A 21945-nucleotide genomic window follows, 5' to 3' on the forward strand; every position below is an offset into this window, starting at 1 on the left:
CACATTCTGAAATCTCTGACACCGAGAGGAGGATGGAAGCTCAGGATCAAAGTACCTTGTTCAAAGAAGGGCAAGGTACTTGTTAAATAACTCCTGGCAACTGCTTAAGCGCTAGGCATTGTAATTGCAGAGAGCAGGAGCAGAACTAAAAATAGAGACGTGGATAGGGACAGGACCAAAGCCATCATTGTCACTCAAACTTGAATGTCATTTTTGACAGCATTTGAGCAATTTCTTCTTGGTTTTCCAGGCTAGGAATTAGTAGTCACGCTTTGCTGTGACAGTCCTAGGAGAAGGGAAGGGGCAGGATCCATCAGAGCCCTGCCCGGGAGCAGTGTAAAGAGCAGCGAGTGAGAATTATTATCAGCCTCTGCTGCCTTGTTTCTACCAAACTGCTTTTGAAGGCAAAAGCTGGCCAGCCATTCCTGCTAGCTCCAATTTCCTGAGATGTTAAAGGGAGATCTCACAGACAGGAAACCCAACCAGACCCTGCTGGATGAGAGACAGGACCTGAGAACCAGGAGGCCACCAGCAACTGAGCCTCTTTCTCCATCTCCAGGAGCTGCATAGTCTCTGTCTCAGAAGATCTCCTCTGCAGAGGAGACTTCTCATCTAAGCCAGCTTCCTCTGCACAGTCGCCCTGCTCACTCCATCTAACACAGATGCCCGTCCAGCTCTCCATGATGATCTGCAAGCTCCAGAAACCACCACTACCCACTGACCACAGTCTCTGTGTCTCTTCAAGCAAATTCTCATATGGAAGAGCCTAAGCTGCAGCCATGCAGATCCTTATCCTTATCCCACTGTACCAGGCTAGGAATCAAACCTGCATCCCAATGCTCCCAAAACACTGCAGATCCTGTTGTGCCACAGCAGGAACTCCTAAGCCAACCTGTTTGATCCCCAGGACTTTGCACAGTGCACTTAGCATCTATTGATGCTACACTAGGAAGTGGGGGGTTGCCTTCTGAACCCAGGCACAAGTCTTGATCAGGAGGCAGAGCTGTCAAAATGCTGCTCTAAGACTGATCAGTAGCCACGAGGAAGAGAGGCTTGGACCAATGTCAAGCACTGGCTTGGGGTGTGAACTTTCAAACCAGTGAGGATGTGGTAACTAAGAGGCAGAATTGAGGGGAATTTTGACTATTGGATAGAGAGAGACAGGCACCCAGGGAACCGGGCAGTTTGTTCCTCAAGAAATATTTGCTAGAGTGGTTGCTTTCCATTTTTTTTTTAATAAACCAAGTATTTCGTTTGTAATATTATCTGACTTTACCTTCCTCAACTGCTGCCGTAAATAGAACTCATCAACCACAAACTCTCCGGAAAATTGCCAACCTCAGCCAATAAACGGGACTCAACCACATGGAAAAAAGTGGGCAGTCATGACTCAGGCAAAGTGACTCTGCTTTTCTGAATGGGAAAAACCTTCCATGTTTTGATCTTGACCAAGAATGGTACTGAATGTGATGCTGAGGCCTGTAAATAAACTTTTTTTTTTTAATGGTACTTCAGTGTTTCCTATTGCATAACTATATATGCTTTGACACAGCGACAAATGTCAGACTCTCAACCGATCAATATAAAAGCCATCTGACAACCTGTTTTTTAGGATCTCCTATTTCACTCTTTTTTTTTTTTTTTTGGTAACCCTGCTATTTCAATAGTTTTTTATTTCAATTAATTTTATTTTTTATTTTTTTATTTTTTTCCATTTTTTTGTATTACTCAAATGAATTTATCACATCTGTAGTTGTATAATGATCATAACAATCTGATTTCACAGGATTTCCATCCCACAGCCCAAGAACATCCCCCCACTCCCCAAACTGTCTCCTCTGGAGACCATAAGTTTTTCAATGTCTGTGAGTCAGCATCTGCTCTGCAAAGAAGTTCTGTCTGTCCTTTTTTCAGATTCCACATGTCAGTGAAAGCATTTGATGTTGGTGTCTCATTGTATGGCTGACTTCACTTACCATGATAGTTTCTAGGTCCATCCATGTTGCTAAAAATGCTGGTATTTCATTCTTTTTAATGGCTGAGTAATAATCCATTGTGTATATGTACCACATCTTCTGGATCCACTCCTCTGTCGATGGACATTTAGGTTGTTTCCATGTCTTGGCTATTGTAAATAGTGCTGCAATGAACATTGGAGTACATGTGTCTTTGCGAGTCGTGGTTTTCTCTGGATAGATGCCCAGGAGTGGGATTGCTGGATCAAATGGTAGTTCTACGTTTAGTTTTCTGAGGAATCTCCATACTGCTTTCCACAGTGGTTGCACCAGTTTACAATCCCACCAACAGTGTACTAGGGTTCCTTTTTCTCCACACCCTCTCCAGCACTTATTGTTTGTAGACTTTTGGATGATGGCCATTCTGCCTGGTGTAAGGTGGTACCTCATCGTGGTTTTGATTTGCATTTCTCTAATAATGAGTGACGCTGAACATCTTTTCATGTGTTTCTCAGCCATCTGTATGTCTTTTTTGGAGAATAGTCTGTTTAAATCTTCCGCCCATTTTTTGATGGGGTTGTTTGTTTTTTTTTTGGTATGGAGCTGCAGAAGTTGTTTATAACTTTTGGAGATTAATCCCTTGTCAGTCGATTCACTTGCAAAGGTTTTCTCCCATTCTGTGGGTTGTCTTTTTGTGTTGTTTAGGGTTTCCTTTGCTGTGCAGAAACTTTGAAGTTTGAGTAGGTCCCATTTGTTTATTTTTCTTTTTATTGTCAATACTCTGAGAGGTGGATCTGAGAAGATGTTGCTGTCATTTATGTCAGAGAGTGTTTGGCCTATGTTTTCCTCTAGGAGTTTGATAGTGTCTGGTCTTATATCTAGGTCTTTAATCCATTTGGAGTTTATTTTTGTGTATGGTGTTAGGGAGTGTTCTAATGTTTCAATTAATTTTAAATCTTTACACAAAATCCAAAACAAAGTATACGCTTCTGCAAAAACCTGAATTCCTACAGTTGCAAAAATGGTTTTTTGCTCCTTTAGCTATAGCTTAGATGTGTTTTATTATCAAAGGGGCCCTGGTATCTCTTCACCACAAATGACATTCAAGTAGTTGACCTGTTTAGTCCACTTACCACCTTTCATCACATAGTAGCAGAGTCTTCAGAGACTGGGAAAGAGGAAGGGATGTTTTGATAACAAGGAGAAAGGCCCTACACTGAACCAGATCAATGCTGACCTGCCTGGGTGCTGCAGTAAGAGGCTCTGGGCAGCTCATGGAAGCAGAAAGACAGAGAGAAGAGAGGCTGACGGTGGTTGCAGCTGATACGATACTTTGGCTTTCATCAGCCTATGTGTTACATGCAAAAGGGAAATCCTAGCTGGGCTATGTCAAACTAAATCAGTCAGCTGGAGATGGGTGATATTCTTCTCCAGAGCATCTCTCTGCATCCACTGATCTGTGTGGAACTTTGGGGGCCTTACAGGAAAAACACTTGAACCTTGTCCACGTTGGGCAGATACAGATATATTCTTTCCACAGATATTTACTGAGTGCTTGTTGCAGTGTCAGACACAATGCAAAATCCTGGGGAATCAAGCTGTGAAGAGAAGAGCCCAGTCCTTCAGCAGCTTATAATCTTAGTGGAGGTGACCACAATAAAGATAATAATAAATAAACAAGATAAGTAATGATTATGGCAACTACAGCCTTATATCACATGTGGCTTTTCAAAAATTGTGATAAAATGCGCATAACACACAAGTTACTATCTTACCAGCTCTTAAGTGTACAATTCCGTGGCATTAAGTACATTCACAGTATTGTGCAACTCTCTCCACCATTCCATTTCCAGAACTTTTTCATCATCCCAAATGGAAACTCTGTATGCATTAAACAATAACTCTTCTCCTCCCTCCAGCGGCCAGTCATGCTCTTCCGTAAGGATCGAAACTAGCTCTTCCTCCCAATGACAGCACATCCCAGCATCTGCAATCTGGAAGTGAAAAAGTCATTACAAGGACATGCTTCAAATCTTTGCTCTTCAGAAACCTCATAACACTGCATTTTAAGAATTCTCTTTCCTGTTGTTCCTTTTGTGACTCAGCAGTTAACAAACCCTACTAGTATCCATGAGGACGTGGGTTCCATCCCTGGCCTCGCTTAGTGGGTTAAGGATCCAGCGTTGCGTGAGCTGTGGTATAGGTCGGCAGCTCAGCTCCGATTAGACCCCCTAGCCTGGGAACCTCCATATGCTGAGGGTGCGGCCCTAAAAAGACAAAAAAAAAAATTCTTTCCCATTGCTCTCAGTTTCCTTCACATGCATGGCAATGGTTCCCTAAGAATCTCACCCTTTTTTCCCCCTCAAATTCCAGCCCTGTGAGCGCCATCCCAGGTTTGCTGTCTCTCTCCCTTGCCCGTCACCTAAACCCTGCATTCTGCAGATCCACGTACCCTCTTACGTTTTGAAAGTTTTTGCCCTCTTTTCCTCGTTACCTCTTCCAAAAGGAAGAGTCAGTCTCTGTCAATGTTAGGGAGGGAAGCAAAAGTTACGAATACTTACACATTAATTATTTCCCCTCTTAACTACCCATCTTGACCCTCCTTTACTGCAAGAGAATATTTTCCCCAGATACACTCTAAGCTATGTGCGAGCAGATTTGGGGTCTCTTCTTTCTTTGCTTGAAACACCTCGTTGTTAATACCATGGATTCCTCACCTTGGCATTCGGAATTCCCAATGAGTTGACCTTGGTCTGCCTTTTCAGTCCTACTCCCCTCCCTGCTACTGTCTTTCGTGCCATCAGGCCCCAGTGAATGGGACTGCTGGCTGTTTCCCACCCAGTCTCTGCATTGTCCTGTCTCCATTGTTCCCTCTTCCACTTACCCTCTTTACTCTCACACCTGTCCAATGTCTATCTATCTCTCAAGTTCAAAGTCAAACATTATGCGTTTTGTAGAAATAGCTGTTGTAAGGATTAAATAAAACAACCAGTGCAAAGAATTTAGCAGAGTGTCTGGCATGTGGCAAGCCCTAGATAAATAGCATATAATAAATACTTTGCCCCGTACCATTATTATTTTGGTGAACATCTCGTTTACGATTTATAAGCTTTTTGGTCTTACTCATTTTTGTATATTTTAGCCAGCCTCTATCAGTTTGGACTCATTTGGCAAACTAAAACTCAACACAACTAGCTTAAACAAAAAGCAGGAGTTCCTCTTGTGGCACAGTGGAAATGAATCCAGCCAGGAACCATGAGGTTTTGGGTTCAATCCCTGGCCTCGCTTGGTGGGTTAAGGATTTGGCATGGCCGTGAGCTGTGGTGTGGTCTCTGATGCGGCTCGGATCCTGCATTGCTGTGGCACAGGCTGGCAGCTGTAGTTCCAGTTCGACTCCTGGCCTAGGAACCTCTACATGCCACGGGTACGGTGCTAAAAAAGCAAAAAAACAAAAAACAAAAAAGCAGAGTTTACTGGGTCACATAAGTGAAAAGTCCAGGGATTGAGCTGGCTTTTCCATTCTTTTTTTTTTTTTCCTTGGTTTTTTGGTTTTTGTTTTAAGTATAGTTGATTTATAGTATTGTTAGTTTCAGTTGTACAGAGAAGTGATTCAGTTTCTTTCTTTTTCAGATTTTCCCTTATAGATAGGTTATTATAAAGTATTGAGTATAGTTTCCTGAACTATACAGTAGGTCCTTGTTAGTTATCTATTTTATATACGGTAGTGTATATATGTTAGTCCCAAACTCCTATTTTATCCACCCCCCCTTTCCTCTTGGCAACCATAAGTTTGTTTCCTTTTTTTTTTTTTGTCTTTTTGCCTTTTCTAGGGCCGCTCCTGTGGCATATGGAGGTTCCCAGACTAGGGGTCCAATTGGAGCTGCAGCTGCCGGCCTACGCCAGAGCCACAGCAACTCAGGATCCGAGCCGAGTCTGCAACCTACACCACAGCTCACAGCAACTCCAGATCCTTAACCCACTGAGTGAGGCCAGGGATCGAACCCACAACCTCATGGTTCCTAGTCGGATTCATTAACCATTGAGCCATGACTGGAACTCCCCATTTGTGTCAGTTTTTAAAGGACCCACGTATAATCGGTAACATATGATATTTGACTTTGTCTGGCTTACTTCACTTAGTATGAAAATCTAGTCCATCCATGTTGCTTTAAATGGCATTATTTTGTTCCTTTTTATGACTGAGTAATAGTCCACTATATATACACACCACATCTTCTTTACCCATTCATTTGTCAGTGGACATTTAGGTTGCTTCCACATCCTGGCTAGTGTAAATAGTGCGACAGTGAACATTGTGGTGCATGAATTATTTTGAATTATGGTTTTCTCTGGACATATGCCCGGGAGTGGGGTTGCAAGATCATATGGTAATTCTATTTTTAGTTTCTTCAAGGAACCTCCATCCCATTCTCCATAGTGGCTGCACCATCATTGTAGGAGGGTTTCTTTTTCTCCACACCCTCTCCGGCATTTGTCATTTGTAAACTTTTTCATGATGGCCATTCTGACCCGTGTGAGGTGATGCTTCTCCCTGTTTCTCAACTCCGTTTGCTTTCCTCTATGTTCTGTAGTTCTCAAGCTCTTAAGGAGGTTAGATGGGATACTAGCTCCAGCCTCCCGGGCTTGTGGGAGAAGCAAGGGTCTGCTGCACTAAACTCAAGCAAAACCCCTGGGCTCTCACTGCTTCTGACTGGGTCGTGTTCCCATTCCTGAACCAGTCACTCTTGATGGCGCTCCCAGAGGTTTTGAATGACAATGCCAATGTGTAAGTTCCAGCAGAAACATACTGACTGAGAAGGTGGATGCGTGGGGTCGGCCCACACACAAAAGCTGGAGGCGTACGAAAGGTGTGTGGCTGCAGTGCCTTACACAAAGGAGGTGCTCAGTAAATCACTAAAGAATGAGTGGAATTGAGTTAGGGTTCTCTTTAGTGGTCTGAGGTATACAAGGTTAACTGCTCACCAAATGATAGTTGAAAGGGGGAGGAAGCTAACATTTGCTGAGCACCTACTATTTACCAGGCTGGGAGATTTATATAGGTTGTCATTTGATTTAAACCAACAAAAATCTGTGCTACCAGTTGTTATCATGCCAGTTTTACAGATGAGGAAGCTGAGAATAAAGCAGTTGGTCATCTTTGGGGGGGTGGGCAGAGCTGGAATTCTAGCCCAGGTCTGCCTGGCACAGAGGTTGTGCTGGTTTCCAATAGTTCATGGCCCCCGTGTTCAGGATGGTTATTGATCTCTCTTCAGAGATCACTGGGGATGGAAACTGTATAATCTTTTTCTGCAGACTGTCTCCTCTTGTACAAAATCTGAGGGTCAAGAAACTCCTTGATCTTTGCATTGTTTTAGTGGATTGCATTTCACCTTTCCTGTCTTCTGTAGAAAATGGAAAACCACTGAACACCCTCTTTCAGGGAATCTTTATGGATTGGACGGTAGTAATTAAGGGGTCACTTAATATTTTCTTCCTTTACGTCAAAGAGTTCAGTCCCTTTAACCTTTCCTTGGAGAGCCTATTTTCAGATCCTTTGACATAAGATACATTTTTGCTGAAGGACCTTACTTGTTCAGCCAGAAAACAACTTAAGGCAGCTCTCAGACCCAGAATTTCCCTCCAGAAGAAAATGCCTCTGCTGTGTTGACTATCTGCTTACCCTAAGCAGGACCTCTGGGCTGCTGCCAAACCCTTTCTGCTGCTGTGAACCCTCCCCTCCACATACACACAACAACACATACACCCAGCAGCAACACATACAAACAAGAACAGACACACACAAAAATGCCCACCCACCCTAACAACATACACACAAAACCAACACACACCCACACCAACAACATAAACAACAGTGCACACACCACAGACACATAACAATACAGCGTGATACAACATGCACAAACACCCAATAACACACATATACACTGCCATACAGCCCAGGCCCATGCTGAGCCCAAGGTTTGCTTCTCAGTGGCAGCCGCTGGAATCACCTTCTCTGAACTCTTGACACGAGGGAGCTGCCTGGCTTCCGCCTCCTGATTGTAGCAGATGCGCGTCATTCTTGCTTTGAATCCTTGGCAATCTAATCACTTTTTTTCTGTGCTCCCACAGTAGACAAGAGAGGAATGTGATTTGCCGTCTCTGAATTTTAAGAAATGAAGCAGAAACGAGAGCTGGTTTTCTGATAACTGTCCTCCATGCTTTGGACAGTAGAAGGATCTGGTTTCTGCTCTAATTGGCCTGTGACCTATAGGCCCTGATGTAGGCTCCTCTGGCTTCCTTTGAACATATCAAAGAAAATTTTAAAAGAAGAGGAAGAAAAAAAAAAAAAACTCTGGATACTGGATAACGGATGATTATGTGTGTATGTGTGCTTTTCTGTAGTCGTCAGAATTTCTGCAATAACATGAATTCCCTTGGAAATCAGGAAAAAATCAGTAGATGATAAAATTAATTCTAAATAGTTAAAAGAGTAAAACATGAGCCAAATCTTTATCAAGTAGATATAACCAAGGAGATGAATGGAAGTAATAATTAGACAAAATAGAGGTCCTCATAGAGCAATCCTTGGGACAAAGGATCCGTTTGGCATTTTATGTTGATAAAGGGCATTATGGTGAATGAAACTATCACAGTGATAAAAGTCATGAAAGCACAGCATGAAACATTAAAAAACAAAAACTGACAGAAAAGCAGTTGTCACTAGGAGACCTAAATACCTATTTTGACAACCAAAAAAAGAGGACACCAAATACTGAAATACTGTAATTATTAAAGTTGATTTATAGGCAAATATTAAATTTCATTCCCTAACAGTAAAAACCGAGTCTTTTAAAAAAGTATTATTTGCAGCTCTGAGCAGAACAAATAATATTTGAGACCCTAAAGAAAACTTTGTCTTTTAGATAGAAAATATTACACAAGTTTAAATAAGAATGAAAAAAATCTAAACTATCGACCACTTAGAAATTTTAAAAATTCTTTATGAGGATTTCATTTAAAAAAAGAAAATAAAAACTGTAATTGCAAGCTTTTTAGAAAGTTATGAAAATTATATATAAGCATTCGTGGAATGTGGCCAGATCAGTACCAAGAAGTATGCTGAGGGGCTCAAATACTATCAGTATTAAGCCAGAAATAATGAAAATTTAAAACCTAAGCATGTGATTTAAAAGAACAGAAATAGAAGAATAAAACAAATCCAAATAAGCAGAAATAGACAAGAAAGAAAAATACAGCAATTTACAAATTAGAAAATAATGTATAATTGATTAATTCAAGGGTTTTCGTATTTTTAAAGGCTAACAAAATGGAAATACTTTTCACTATTTGAAACTTGGGAAAAAGGAAATACAAACAAATAGTATTAGAAATAGAACATGGATATGAACACATTGCAGAGAAGATTTAAATGGAATGAGATAATATTGTATGTTAATACATGTGAAAATATTGGTAAATGGATGATTTTTCTGAGGGAAATTGCTAAAATTCATTAAATCAATTATATATATGAAAAAACCAAAAACCTTGAGAAGGAATTGACAAAGTTATCCCCCCCATAAAAAAAGCTCCTTTCAAAAGCTCTCCAGGTCCTGATGTTTTACCAAAGAACTCTTTTGAAGTTTTAAAAACATACATATGATTTCTATGTTATGTTCAGCCATTCAGGAACATAAGTAAAGTCTGAAATCTACCTAATTTTATTCATCCACTTACTAGTTGATGGACATTTAAAAAGAGAACCAGCAGTTTTACTCTTAGAATCTACCCAGAGAGATGAAACACACATCCACGCAAAGACTTGTATGCAAATATTCATAATAGCCTCAAACTGGAAACAATCCAAATGTCCATCAGCTGTTGAAGAGAAACCAAATTAGATACATCCACACTAAAGAATTCATCAATAAAAATGAATTAAATATTAAATTAAAACTGAAATAAATATATACTATCATAATATGCTAAAACATGGATAAACCTCAAAGACATTATGCTAAGTGAAAAGTCAAATGCAAAATAGTAGACATAATTCCATTTCTATGAAATGTCCAGAAAAGACAGATTTATAGAGACAGAAAGCACATCAATGGTTGCCTGGGGATAGAAGTAGGAGTGAGGATTGACTACAGATGGGCTACATGGAATTTTGGGAGGTTTTAGGGACTGTTCCAAAATTAGTATGTCCTAAAACTGTTTTTAAATCGGTGATGGTTACACACTCTATAAATTTACTAAAAATTTCTGAATTGTACACTTAGAATGAGATTTTATGATATCTACATTATACCTCAATCAAGCTGTTCCAAATAGCTAGTTATCAAACAAATACACATTAGTATCAATAAGATGCCATTAACAGATAAAAACATCTCTCCAGTTGGAAAGATTAAAAAAATATATCAGGGTGGCAAAGATTCAGTCCGAAGGATATAAATTGTTATAATGCTCCTAGAAAACAAATTGAAAACAGATTCTAAGAATTTTCAAAATGTTAATAGGCTTTGACTCATTAGTTCCATTTGAGGAACAAAGATAAAGATGTGTGCTCTAAAGGGTTATACATTACAGAATTCTTTGTGATAACTACAAATTAGAACAACCTAAATGTCAACCTGAGGGAACTGGGCACATAAATCCTAGCACACCAAACAATGCAATTTGTGTGGTTAATAAAAATCATATTTTCAAAGACTACTCAAGGACATGGAAGAATGCTCATGAAATAATCTCAAAAGGAAAAGAAAAGTAGGGTCTTTCACACATACTACTCAAAAGAAAAAGAAGTTATCCATTTATGATTGGTGGGGCCTAGGCTAAATGGTAACCTTTATTATCTGGGTGATTTGGGTAATGTCATTTTCTTCCCAATATTTTTGTTTCGTTTTATCTAAATTTTTGATGATGAGTATGCATTGCTTTATCATTTGCAAATCAGAAATTTTATTGAAAAACTGTACATGTTCTAAAAAAATAGCAAAACATGAATAGAACAGAAATGAATATCTCTCTCCATCTGTACCAAATGCAGCTTTCAAATAAAAAGTAGGTCTGTATAGCAATCCCAATGAGCAATCCTGCACAGCCATCCATTGAACTCCCATGGAGCAAAGCAGTTAATGGTGAACACATCCTCCTTTGCTTTCTGCCCATTTCAAGGGAGGCTTAGGGGCAACTGAGTCAACAGTGTGTGGGGCGGGGAGGAGTGTGGGTGTGTGGATGGAGTGTTTATTTCAGGCACTGGTGGATCTTTAGGGCTGGGAAACACTTTCCCACCTTTGAGTGAGGGGCTTTTTTTTTTTTTTTTTTTGTGGTCTTTTTAGTGCCACACTTGTGGCATATCGAAATTCCCAGGCTAGGGGTCAAATCAGAGCTGCAGCTGCCAGCCTACGCCACAGCCACAGCAACTCAGGATCCAAGCCCCATCTTCGACCTACACCACAGCTCCTTAACCCACTGATCAAGGCCAGAAATCAAACCCAAAACCTCATGGATGCTAGTGGAGTTCGTTCCACTGAGTCACAACAGGAACTCCAAGTGAGGGCTTTTTGATAATCTTGCCCCACAGTGGCCCACAGTTTGGCCTTCTGTCTTCAGTGGCGCTATCCTTTTGTAAACAACCAAAGAACTGAAGTTTCAAAACATGACGAATATGGAAGACAGACTCCTAACCAGCAGTCACTCATGTGGTGACTCCCAGGGCCATGAGTATTCAGAAGCCCTGGGCTCTGAAACATAAAAATCCTCCTTCTGGGTTCCTTTTACCTTTGAAAATCCAGTCTTCTGTGTAGCTTAAGTGTGTGAGTTGAATCGGGCAGACAGATAGGAATCAGAGGGGCAAATAACACAGCCACAAGGAAGGGGAAGACGGCAACTCACCCAGGAAAAGCGGTGACGTGGGACAGTTTCAGAGCTAACGAGTGGGCTGTGCCGGGCCATCCTTCTCTGAAGTCACATTGTTAGCTGCTCCACAAACATTTTCCAACCCAACTTTTTAAATAATTAAACAAATGAAAAAGAAACCAGGTTCTCGTATAAAAGCTCCTGGGGCTTTGGTCTTTATTACTAATAAACTTATACCAGCCCCCACCACCTGCCTTGACAAAGTGTGGGAGAAGCTGGCTGGTAACGAGATTTTGCCGCCCTGATGAGTCGAGCTCATTAGGGAAGCCGCTCAGTCTGAAGACCCAGCCCAGCCAATCTGATTGCAGATTTTATTGAAATAATTTTATAAACAAGTCTTCAGACAGGGTTTCGTCCTGATGAATCCTCCAAGCTCATTACCACCCTCGGGAAGAAAGTTGAAGAGATAAAAATAAAAGTCTAGGATGAAAACAACACTTTCACCTTAGGCAAAACAGCCTCCCCAAGCTTCAGATTTCTCCATCTGTAAAACAAGGATAATGCTATTTCTCTCTCCAGCTCATCAGAAGAGCTAATGCTAAGTTCTGGAGAGTGTTCTTGGCAGTTGGGAAAGAAGGTAACAGATAGACCCGATGGTTTTTAAAAGCAGGAAGAACATACTGGTGATAAATTCATGCCTGATCTCTCTGAAGATGGGGGAACAGCAGTGTCCAGGAGAGGCATATGCATGGTGTGATAAATCAGCCCCATGTCTTGGAAGTTCACCTGGCTTGAATTAGAAAGCTGTTCTCCCTCCAGTATTTTCCTTGATATTAAAGAGTTTTCAGTCCAGTGACATTTCGCCATCAAATCATGAAATGTAATTGTTGCGGCTGCCACTCCAGAACCAGAGCAACCTTAGAAAGATGTTTGTGTCGGAAGGCACTCGGGGGAGCCAGCCGTCCCATATTCCCAGGGAGTGGGAACCATTTCAATACTGCTTGGCTCCTCCACCCCTCAGCAACTGTCTAAGTCAAAAGGCAGGAGACTTTAAAATCCCTATTGACCATGAGGCACATTGGCTCAGCAGAGAGGGATGTGCCTGAATTTTAAGATAATTCCGTGGAGCCAAAGTCAAGAGTCTGCACGGAAGCATCACGTTTAAAAGTGCGAAAGAACTGGATGGGGCTCAGGGATGATTGACAGGTCCCTTTCAGGCGTTAAGTGACAGCATCTTCTGCTTCTACCCGCTTTCTTATTTTTGCATCAAACATAAATAGTAAGTGAAGAAATGTAATTCAATAGCCGAGCTTCAGGTGCCCGAGATTAGATGAAAGGGATCCTTAGCACTCAGGCACAAAGACTTGGGAAAAAAAAAAAAAAAAAAGAAGTCTGAGACTAAAGGAGCAGTGAAACACGAACTTCAGTCAGGAAATCTCACGCGTCTGAGGGGCCGATTTGAACTTCACAGAGTCGCCCTGCGCATATATTACACTGGTTCAGTGCCTCAGCATACTATCAGGTATTGCCTATAAATGATTAAAAAGTCACTGGCTGCCAGGGCCATGTTCAAATGGATTGAAGGGGAGAGTGGGTCACCTGTTTAACAGGCTGGGAGACTTAATGCATGTACTGATGCCTTGAGAAATGATGATTTCAGGACAGTATCCATCTCCAAGGCCCCAGGTCCACCCCCACCTTCTCCAGGCCCAACTTCCTTTCGTATGCTTATCTTCTCTTTCATTCACAGCTGCCACATGCACCTATTATTAAGGGCCTCAAACTTGCCTTCTGGAAAGTAGAGTACCTCGCCCGGCCCTCCGTGGCGGCCTCCCCTTGGGCATAAGCAGGCCGGGGGTGTTGAAGATAACAGCATCGCAAAGTGCAAACGGCCCCCACAGTGGAGCCAGAGGAACCTATGAGATCATTTGGAAAAGCTTGTGAATTCACTGCCATTTGCCTACTTGGCTTTGGATGAAAAGCAAATCTTAAAGCTGCTCAAAATGTGTCTGATTCATCTGTAACTGAGAATGAGACCAATCAGGGATAAGAAGTGAGTAAAATCCTTGTGATCACAGAGCCAAGAGAGCCTATTTTAAAGCACTTAATGTATTTTTTTTCTTAAAGATATATACACCAACTGTAATTAAGCTCTCCCTTTCCTTATGATCTTGGCAAGATGTTAAAAAAGAGATAGAGGGAGGGAGTCGACTTGCCAAGCGGATTTTTCTAAGCGTTCTCAGCCCTAATTAAAAGTCCTTTGTGCAAGGCCAACCAGCAATCAGATTCCTAATTAGAGTTGAGCAAACTGCCTTGGTGAACTGTGGGCTTCTCTGAACCCAGGAATCTGGGGAAAAGTCTGTCCATCTCAGCGGGGCTGTTTTTTGGAAGCACACACACACCCAAGTCCTAAAAGTCACGTATGCAGGAGGGCAAGGGCTTGATCCCATTGCGTAGATCACTTTTTTGCTGTGACGTGGCTCCGTGGAATCCTATACATTGTGTTGTGACCTCCGATTTATTCGTTGGTTACAGTATTACTAGGAACTATGCCTTTTTATTTATTTTTATTTTTATTTTATTTTATTTTTTGCTTTTTAGGGCCGCACCTGTGGCAAATGGAGGTTCCCAGGCTAGGGGTCCACTTGGAGCTATAGCTGCTGGCCTGCGCCACAGCCACAGCAATGCCAGATCTGAGCCATGTCTGCGACCTACACCACAGCTCACAGTAATGCCAGATCCTTAACTCACTGAACGAGGCCAGGGATTGAACCTGCAACCTCATGCATGGTTCCTAGTCAGATTTGTTTCCATTGCACCAAAATGGGAACTCCGGAGCTATGCCTTTTTAAAAACCTATCTTCAGGATCTGGGATGATGTTGACTGGAAATTTAAGTATACTGGATGCTGGTGTTTCATGGTGTATGTTCAGATAAAGGAGACCACTCCGCCATTAACAGGATTTCCCCTGGAGCCTTGGAAATCATAATGACAAACATACATCCAGTACTTAGGACATGTCCCACACAGCTCCAGGAGCCCCCTAAACACTAACTCACTTTACCCCCATGGGGACCCCATGAGGTTCTCTTGTTTTCCCCATTTCACAGGCAGGAAACTGAGGCACGGAGAAGTTAAGTGATGGCTCAAAGTCACCTTGTAAGTGATGGAGTGAGATTCTAGAGTCTGTGTTCTGCCCCTGCGCCCTGGCACCCTGCATTGCCTCCTCGCTGGCCTCAGGCAGAGGAGGACCCCCGCTGCCTGGCCTTGGGCCACAGAGCATCCTTACAGCCACACAGCTGGGAGCACGGCTCTCCCTCCTAGGCGCCCCCCCCCACCCCCTGCCCTCCTCTTGATTACTCAAGGGGGTTTCCAAGATCCACTGTTCAAATTGAGACCTTTGGAAATGTAGACCTTGAATAAAGAGATTATCCTGGGATGTAAAAATAAAGAAGGTTGCTATTCTTCATTCCGAGAACTGTGGTGAAAGCAGTAACAATGACATTCCTGTCTCACCCAGTTAGAGATGAAGCATCCGAAGCCACAGCCCCCGAGGGGAGAGACGTGCACACCCCTGGCTTAGCCCATCTCCTGCTCGGCTCTCTGCTTCTTGATTTTCCACGAATGTGTAGCTTCTGAAACAGAGAGAAGATTCTCACCATTATACAATTTTCCTTCCCTCCTGCTTTCCTTTAGGTCAGATTCGCGAGTGTGAAAAGGTAAAGGCTCTTTATGGGTCTTTTTCCCACTATGGTTTGATAGTTGTAAAAAGAGGAATGTCTTATCTAGAAATGCTGGCTTTCCGTTAAAAATGCAAAACGTAAATAGGATAGTGCCAGACTCTTTCAGTGTTATGTCTTCATGTATTCCTGCGAGGAGGTGGCCTGGCCGTTTACAAGGTGTCACTTGGGAGAGGCCCAGTGTGAGGAGGGGATGACAACAATGGAACAGGAAGGAAGTCACAGACACCCACGGACCTGGGGGCGGGAAGAGAAAAAAAGAGGGAAGGGAGGGAGGGGTGAGAGGCACCAGGAAAGGCTTATTTTCCAGAGCTACAGAAAAATCCTATACTCTTATGAAACAGAAGAGAAAATGCCCCGTGGGAAGATGGGCAGATGAGGGTATCTATGACTGGGCTGTATTTCCATCAGTGGCCAGGAAGGGCTTCTACCCTAGGGCTGGAGCTCCTCTAGTGGGTGCTCAGACAGGGCTGCCACATCCGTTCACGCATTTCAGCAGGAGTCAGAAAAGGGGGAAAACCCACAGATTGGCTGGTTGTTTTATGCTTTTCCCGTGGTGTTGTAATTATTCATCTGCCTCCATCCGTCACTGCTCTAGATACTAGAGCACAGGAGCTGGGCTTTATTCAAATTTACGTCTTCGGGACTGGGTACATAGTTGGCCCTCGATTCTGTTTGCAGATGGCTGGGGATTTACAATATTTCCCACTGCCCTGTATAATGCCTTTTAGGGAGCAGACACTTAATAAACGTTCACTGACTGAATTAAGTTCCCATGCAATGGCAAATTAAGTTCCCATGCATGTGTCCATATGATGAAGTTCTGAAAACACAAAGCAGACAGGGTAGGAGGTCTGAGATCTGAATCCCAGATCCTGTACGACCACCCAAAGGAGAGAATTAAGAGGAGAATGAAATATTTGAGGGTAATGAACACACTGACTTCTGAAATGCCACGGAACAAGACAATGGCAAGGATTTGAAGATGCCACCATCTGCATCTACCTTCCCAAGTTTCTCTCGGCTAAAAGTCACTGAGACATCTCAGGGTTTCAAACAGTCCCAGAAAGCAAGTCTGAGGAGCCGGCCAGCATGCTGCAACCCTACTTGAACACAGGCAAACAGCTTCCATTCATGTGAGTGTTGATATGTGTAATTTATATGACCCTCAGACAAGATGTAAAGATCTCTATATTCAGATGATCTAAGTTACAGAAAAATGTAGTTACCTGATTAACTTAAGAAGTGGTGCCCATCACCGAGCTGAATGAGATTTTAAGATTAGCCTGTGCTGGTGTCTATTCTTCTTTTCCTTTTAAAACATTCTTCAAAGTTATGATCAGACACCGATCCAATCCGGAAGACACCTTGTTACTTTTTCTCTTCCAGCCCAGCTTGTCTTTGGTGCCAATTATATGTCAGGCGCTCTGCTGCTTTTTACATTCCTTGACTGGCTGACAACTAGAGTTGACTTTTCCTAGTTAGTATGTCAAATGATTTATTCTCATGTGTGTTCATAAAAGTTGGCTCTGTAACTGCCAGCTATCTTTTGAAGTAGCCTTGTTGCACTGCCCCTCTTTGGGGAAGAGGACCAAGGTGAGGGGTAGGTGAATGGTGTTCCCTGGTCATCGGGATGGGGTTAAATGTTCTCCAACCAAATCCTGGGCTGCAGGAATAAAAGGAGAGCAAACTATGTTCCATGGCTGAATGCTTGCTGTGGACCAGAGATGTTAATGTTTTGAAACAAGGGCAAATGGAATTCATCCAGGAATGTCTTTTAAGCATATAGAATTGAAACTGCCATCTGAGCAGAAAGCCTGGATAGACATGATTTTCTCTCTGCTTATACTTGAGCTGGTAAAGGGCTAGGATCAAACAAATGGCTTTACTAACAAAAGCCAACATTTATGGAGGACTTGCAACACCCTTGCAGTGACCAGTGCTGAGTGCTCGGCATGGATTATCTCTTTATGCTTCAATGAAAATCTTATGGGCCAGGCTCTAGTAGTATTCTTGTTTTACCCTCAGAAGCTGAGCCTTAGCAATATTAAGAAACTTGCCTAAGGTCAAACAACAAATAAGTGTCCTCATTCACTTTGCGATATGGCTCCAGGAGAAGGGGTTTGTGTAGCATGTATATAATACTGTGGTTCATTAACCTCCCTTCTCTGGCATCCTTTGATTTTACTCTCACCTTATTCTGTGGGGATTGGTGGCATTGTCCTTATTTTGCAGATGAGAAAACAGAAGGTCAGAGAAGTTTGGGGCTCTTTGTGTTGTCCTTGGGCAGAGAGGTGTCTGATGATATGTTAACTGGAGAATTCTCTGTGGCAGATGGCTGAGCTTCCTGTCTGGGGCAAGTTGTCTTTGTGGGTGGAGAACAAAGAGGACTAAAGAGGACTAGCCTTGTCACGTTCCATAGACCTGGGGACTTCTCTTTCCTCTGTAGTAATATATCTGGTTCTCAGGACTGCTCTGAGGATGGAGCGAGTTTTGTGAGCATTGTGTAGTGCCATGCAAATATAAGTTATGCTGTTAAACAGCCATTCCAGCTTGTTCTGAAGGCATCCTCATTTAGGGCATAAACTGAAGATGTATCTTTCTCCCTCCTGCATTTTCTTATGGAATAGAGCCCGGCACAGTAGAAATGAACTTAAAAGGACTTTTCTTTCATTTCTCCAATGTCTTTTATACAATATATTAGTTTCAGATGTATAGCATAATGACTTGATATTTGTATATATTTTGAAATGATCATCACAAGTCTAGGTGACATCTGTCCCTGTATTTAGTTATAACACATTTTTTTCTTGTGATGAGAATTTTTAAGATTTCCTCTCTTAGTAATTAGTTTATACAGTACTATTAACCATAGTCTGTATTCTGTATATTACATCCCCATGAATTATCTATTTTATAACTGGAAGTTAGTATCTTTTGACCCTGTTTCACCCATTTTGCCCACCTCCCACTCCGCAACTCTGTTAACCACCAATCTGTTCTCTGTATCTATGAGCTTGGTTTTGTTTGTTTAGATTCCACATATAAGTAAAATCAGGTGGTATTTGTCTTTCTCTGATTTATTTGACTTGGCTTAATGCCTTTAAGTTCCATGCATGTTGTTTCAAATGACAAGATTTTATCTATTTTTTGGACAAGATTTAGTGTTTTTATGGCTGAATAATATTACATTGTATATATGTACCACATCTTCTTTATCTATTCATCTGTCAATGGACATTTAGATTGTTTCCATGTCTTGGCTATTGTAAACACTGCTGCAATGAACATGGGGGTGCATGTACCTTTTTGAGTTAATGTTTTCATTTTCTTCAGATGAATACCCAGGAGTGGAATGGCTGGGTTGTATGGTAGTTCAATCTTTAATTTTTTGGGGGAATCACCACCGTAGTGTTCTCTATAGTGGCTGTACCAGTTTACATTCCCACCAACAGTGCATGAGGGTTCTCTCTTTTCCACATTCTCACAAACACGTTTTTTGTTGTCCTTTTGATAATAATTGTACTGACAGGTGTGAAAGTGGCATCTCATTGTGGTTTTGATTTGCATTTCCCTGATGATTAGTGATATTGGGCATCTTTTCATGTACCTGTTGACCATCTGTATGTCTTCTTTGGGAAAATGTTTATTCATATCCTCTGTCCCTTTTTTAAAATTGGGTTATTTGTTTTTTTGCTATTGAGCTGTATGAGTTCTTTATGTATTTTGAATATTAATCCCTTATCAGGTAATGTGATTTGCAAATATTTTCTCCCATTCAGTAGGTTGCCTTTTCATTTTGTTGATAGTTTCACTTCTCCAATTTCTATTTCCATAATATTGGTACCCACTCATGGAAGAAGAAAGAGAAAAAAACTCAAAAAGTGCTGGCCAGATACTCATAAAAAATTCTTCTTAAAAATGTTACAAATATTCAAAATGTTTCAATCTATCAGCCTTGGAGAAAAAAAAATATTTCCCCGTTAAAGAACTAAACATCTTGTGGTTATGATATGTTGGTAGAGAAAATATCTTTAAGCACACTTTTTAAAAAATCATGTAAGAATAAGCTTAGAGGTTTATTTGCTTTACCCTTTATTGATAGAAATAAGTCTTGGGCGCTATTTGGTCATGCAAATTGAGTCCCTGTGGGAGCCTGGCTGGTCACAGGGGGTGGGCTCTGTTCCAGTGTCCTCCGTTCTGGAACATCATTCAGCTCCTTCCCTCTTGTTTTCCCTGGATTCTTTAGCAGAAGTCTTCCGGTTTGGGGAGAGAGTTTTCTTAGCCCACACGTGCTGCTTTTTTTTTTTTTTGTAGTAATCATGCCACCTTACTGCCTTTTTTGCAGTAACCATGCTAGCTAGCTCAAGATTGAGAAAGCTTAATAAAACTTACCATTTGGGCTCCTGATGACTAGCCAGCTCACACGCTGCTGAGTAAGCAAGATGCATCCTCTTTGGGGATTCAGAAAGAATCCTTGACTGTCCCCTTAAGAAAGTATTAAAGAAGCTCGGGAGAACGGAGCAAAACAAAACACACAACGAAAGACACTGTGTGCTGTAAGTAAGCAGCAGGCATGTACTGGTCAAGGAATTAGATTACTCAAGGTGGTGACTCATTCCGCAACTATGTAGTGTTTGCGGTTGAAGAGAAACCTTTGCCAGAGAATGACTAAAATCTATTGGCAGCGTCTTTAAAGGAATCATGACTGGGCCTAAACCAGTGAATACGCAAGTGTGCTTTTTTTTGTCTTCGTCTTTTACTGATTCAGGACTGAGAGTAAGAAAATACCATCCCTGTTGACGTCTGCTGTTACGGCACGGTCTCCGGGGCATTCCCAGCAACTGTTCTCACAGGGCCGCGGCCAGACACACAGCTCCCTGTTTGGCCGTGGTCATGTACGTGTGTGTGTGGTTAGCAGAATGAAGAAAGCTGACTTTTACAGATTGTTAGAGGCATTTGGTTTTGATAATTTAAAGATAAGCCTAGAGGAGAAAATCCCCAAATTTGGTTATTGTTTCAGTTTTCTGTGGATGACATAACAAAGTGCTACAAACGGAGTGGCTTACACAACCATTTATTGGCTCAGTTCTAGAGGCTAGAAGTCCAAGATCAAGGTGTCAGCAGGCTGGGTTCCTTTTTTTTAGGGCTGCACCCGTGGCATGTGGAGGTTCCCAGGCTAGGGGTCCAATCGGAGCTACAGGCGCTGGCCTATCCCATGGCCACAGCAACATGGGATCTGAGCCCTGTCTGCGACCCACACCACAGCTCATGACAACGCCAAATCCTTAACCTACTGAGGGAGGCCAGGGATCATACCCACAACCTCATGGTTACTAGTCGGATTCATTTCTGCTGTGCCACAATGAGAACTCCAGGGTGGGTCCCTTTCTAGGGCTGGAAAGGAGGATCTTTTCCATGCCTCTCTCCTAGCTTCTGGGGATTTGCAGGCAGACTGTGGTGTTTCTCGACTTGAAGCATCACCCTGACCTCTGCCTTCGACTTCACATTGCGTTCTCTTTATGTGTATCTGTCTTCAAATTTCCCCTTTTTATAAGGACACCAGTCATATTGGCTTAGAGGCCCACCCTGCTCCAGTATGACCTCATCTCAACTAATTACATCTTTGGTGACTCCATCTCCAAACAAGATCACATTTTGAGATCTTGGGGGTTAGTGCTTCAACAGGTGAATTTTGGGGGAGGAGGACAACAAAATTCAGCCCATAGCAGTTGCTTATTTATCAGCTAGAGATAATTCATTACAAAAGTAATAGACTAATTTAAAATTCCATGGTAGTCAGTGTTAGTCTCTTTATTAAGTCCAGAAGCAAAGGTCAGAATTCTAAAAAAGTCTAAATATATTTCACATGTATGAGGAGTAATTATGGAGTTCCTGTCGTGGCACAGTGGAAACGAATCCAATATGAGGATTCATGGGGTTGCGGGAACATGAGGAACATGAGGAACATGAGGTTGTGGGTTCAATCCCTGGCCTCGCTCAGTGGGTTAAGGATCTGGCATTGCCATGAGCTGTGGTGTAGGCCGGCGGCTACAGCTCCAATCAGACCCCTAGCCTGGGAACCTCCATGTGCTGCAGGTGCAGCCCTAAAAAAAAGACAAAAAAAAAGGGAGTAATTATTTTTAAAGAGAGAGACTTTCTAACCTAAAAAAGAGTAATTCAACTAAACAATTTTTTTTTAATCATCTGGGTACAATAACTTGTAAATACACTGGCATTTATGAATGCAAATATCATGCTTCAAGACCTTAAGACCCTAGCTTTGAGGTTGCCCAAGGAACTTATTTTTTTACAATAATCTTTGAAAAGGAAGTGTGCATCTGCATGAGTGCATCCATGTGTACTCACTTCCTGTGAGAGC

At 42.0% G+C, this 21945-nt stretch overlaps 1 long non-coding RNA gene across 2 annotated transcripts; it reads right to left on the reverse strand.

Annotated features, from left to right (window-relative positions):
* Positions 1-2885: 2885 nt before the first annotated feature.
* Positions 2886-20139, reverse strand: LOC125121029 (uncharacterized). Of its 2 annotated transcripts, XR_007133379.1 has the most exons (4): positions 19959-20139; positions 15340-15458; positions 3731-3949; positions 2886-3553 (listed from the first exon to the last, which is right to left on the reverse strand). It is a non-coding gene; the product is annotated as an uncharacterized LOC125121029 (long non-coding RNA). The 2 variants fall into 2 exon arrangements; XR_007133378.1 differs by having other exon boundaries at positions 2886-3949.
* Between the last annotated feature and the right edge of the window lie 1806 nt (positions 20140-21945).

This window comes from Phacochoerus africanus, chromosome 2 (genome assembly GCF_016906955.1).
Source record: "Phacochoerus africanus isolate WHEZ1 chromosome 2, ROS_Pafr_v1, whole genome shotgun sequence".
Taxonomy (NCBI): Eukaryota; Metazoa; Chordata; class Mammalia; order Artiodactyla; family Suidae; genus Phacochoerus; species Phacochoerus africanus.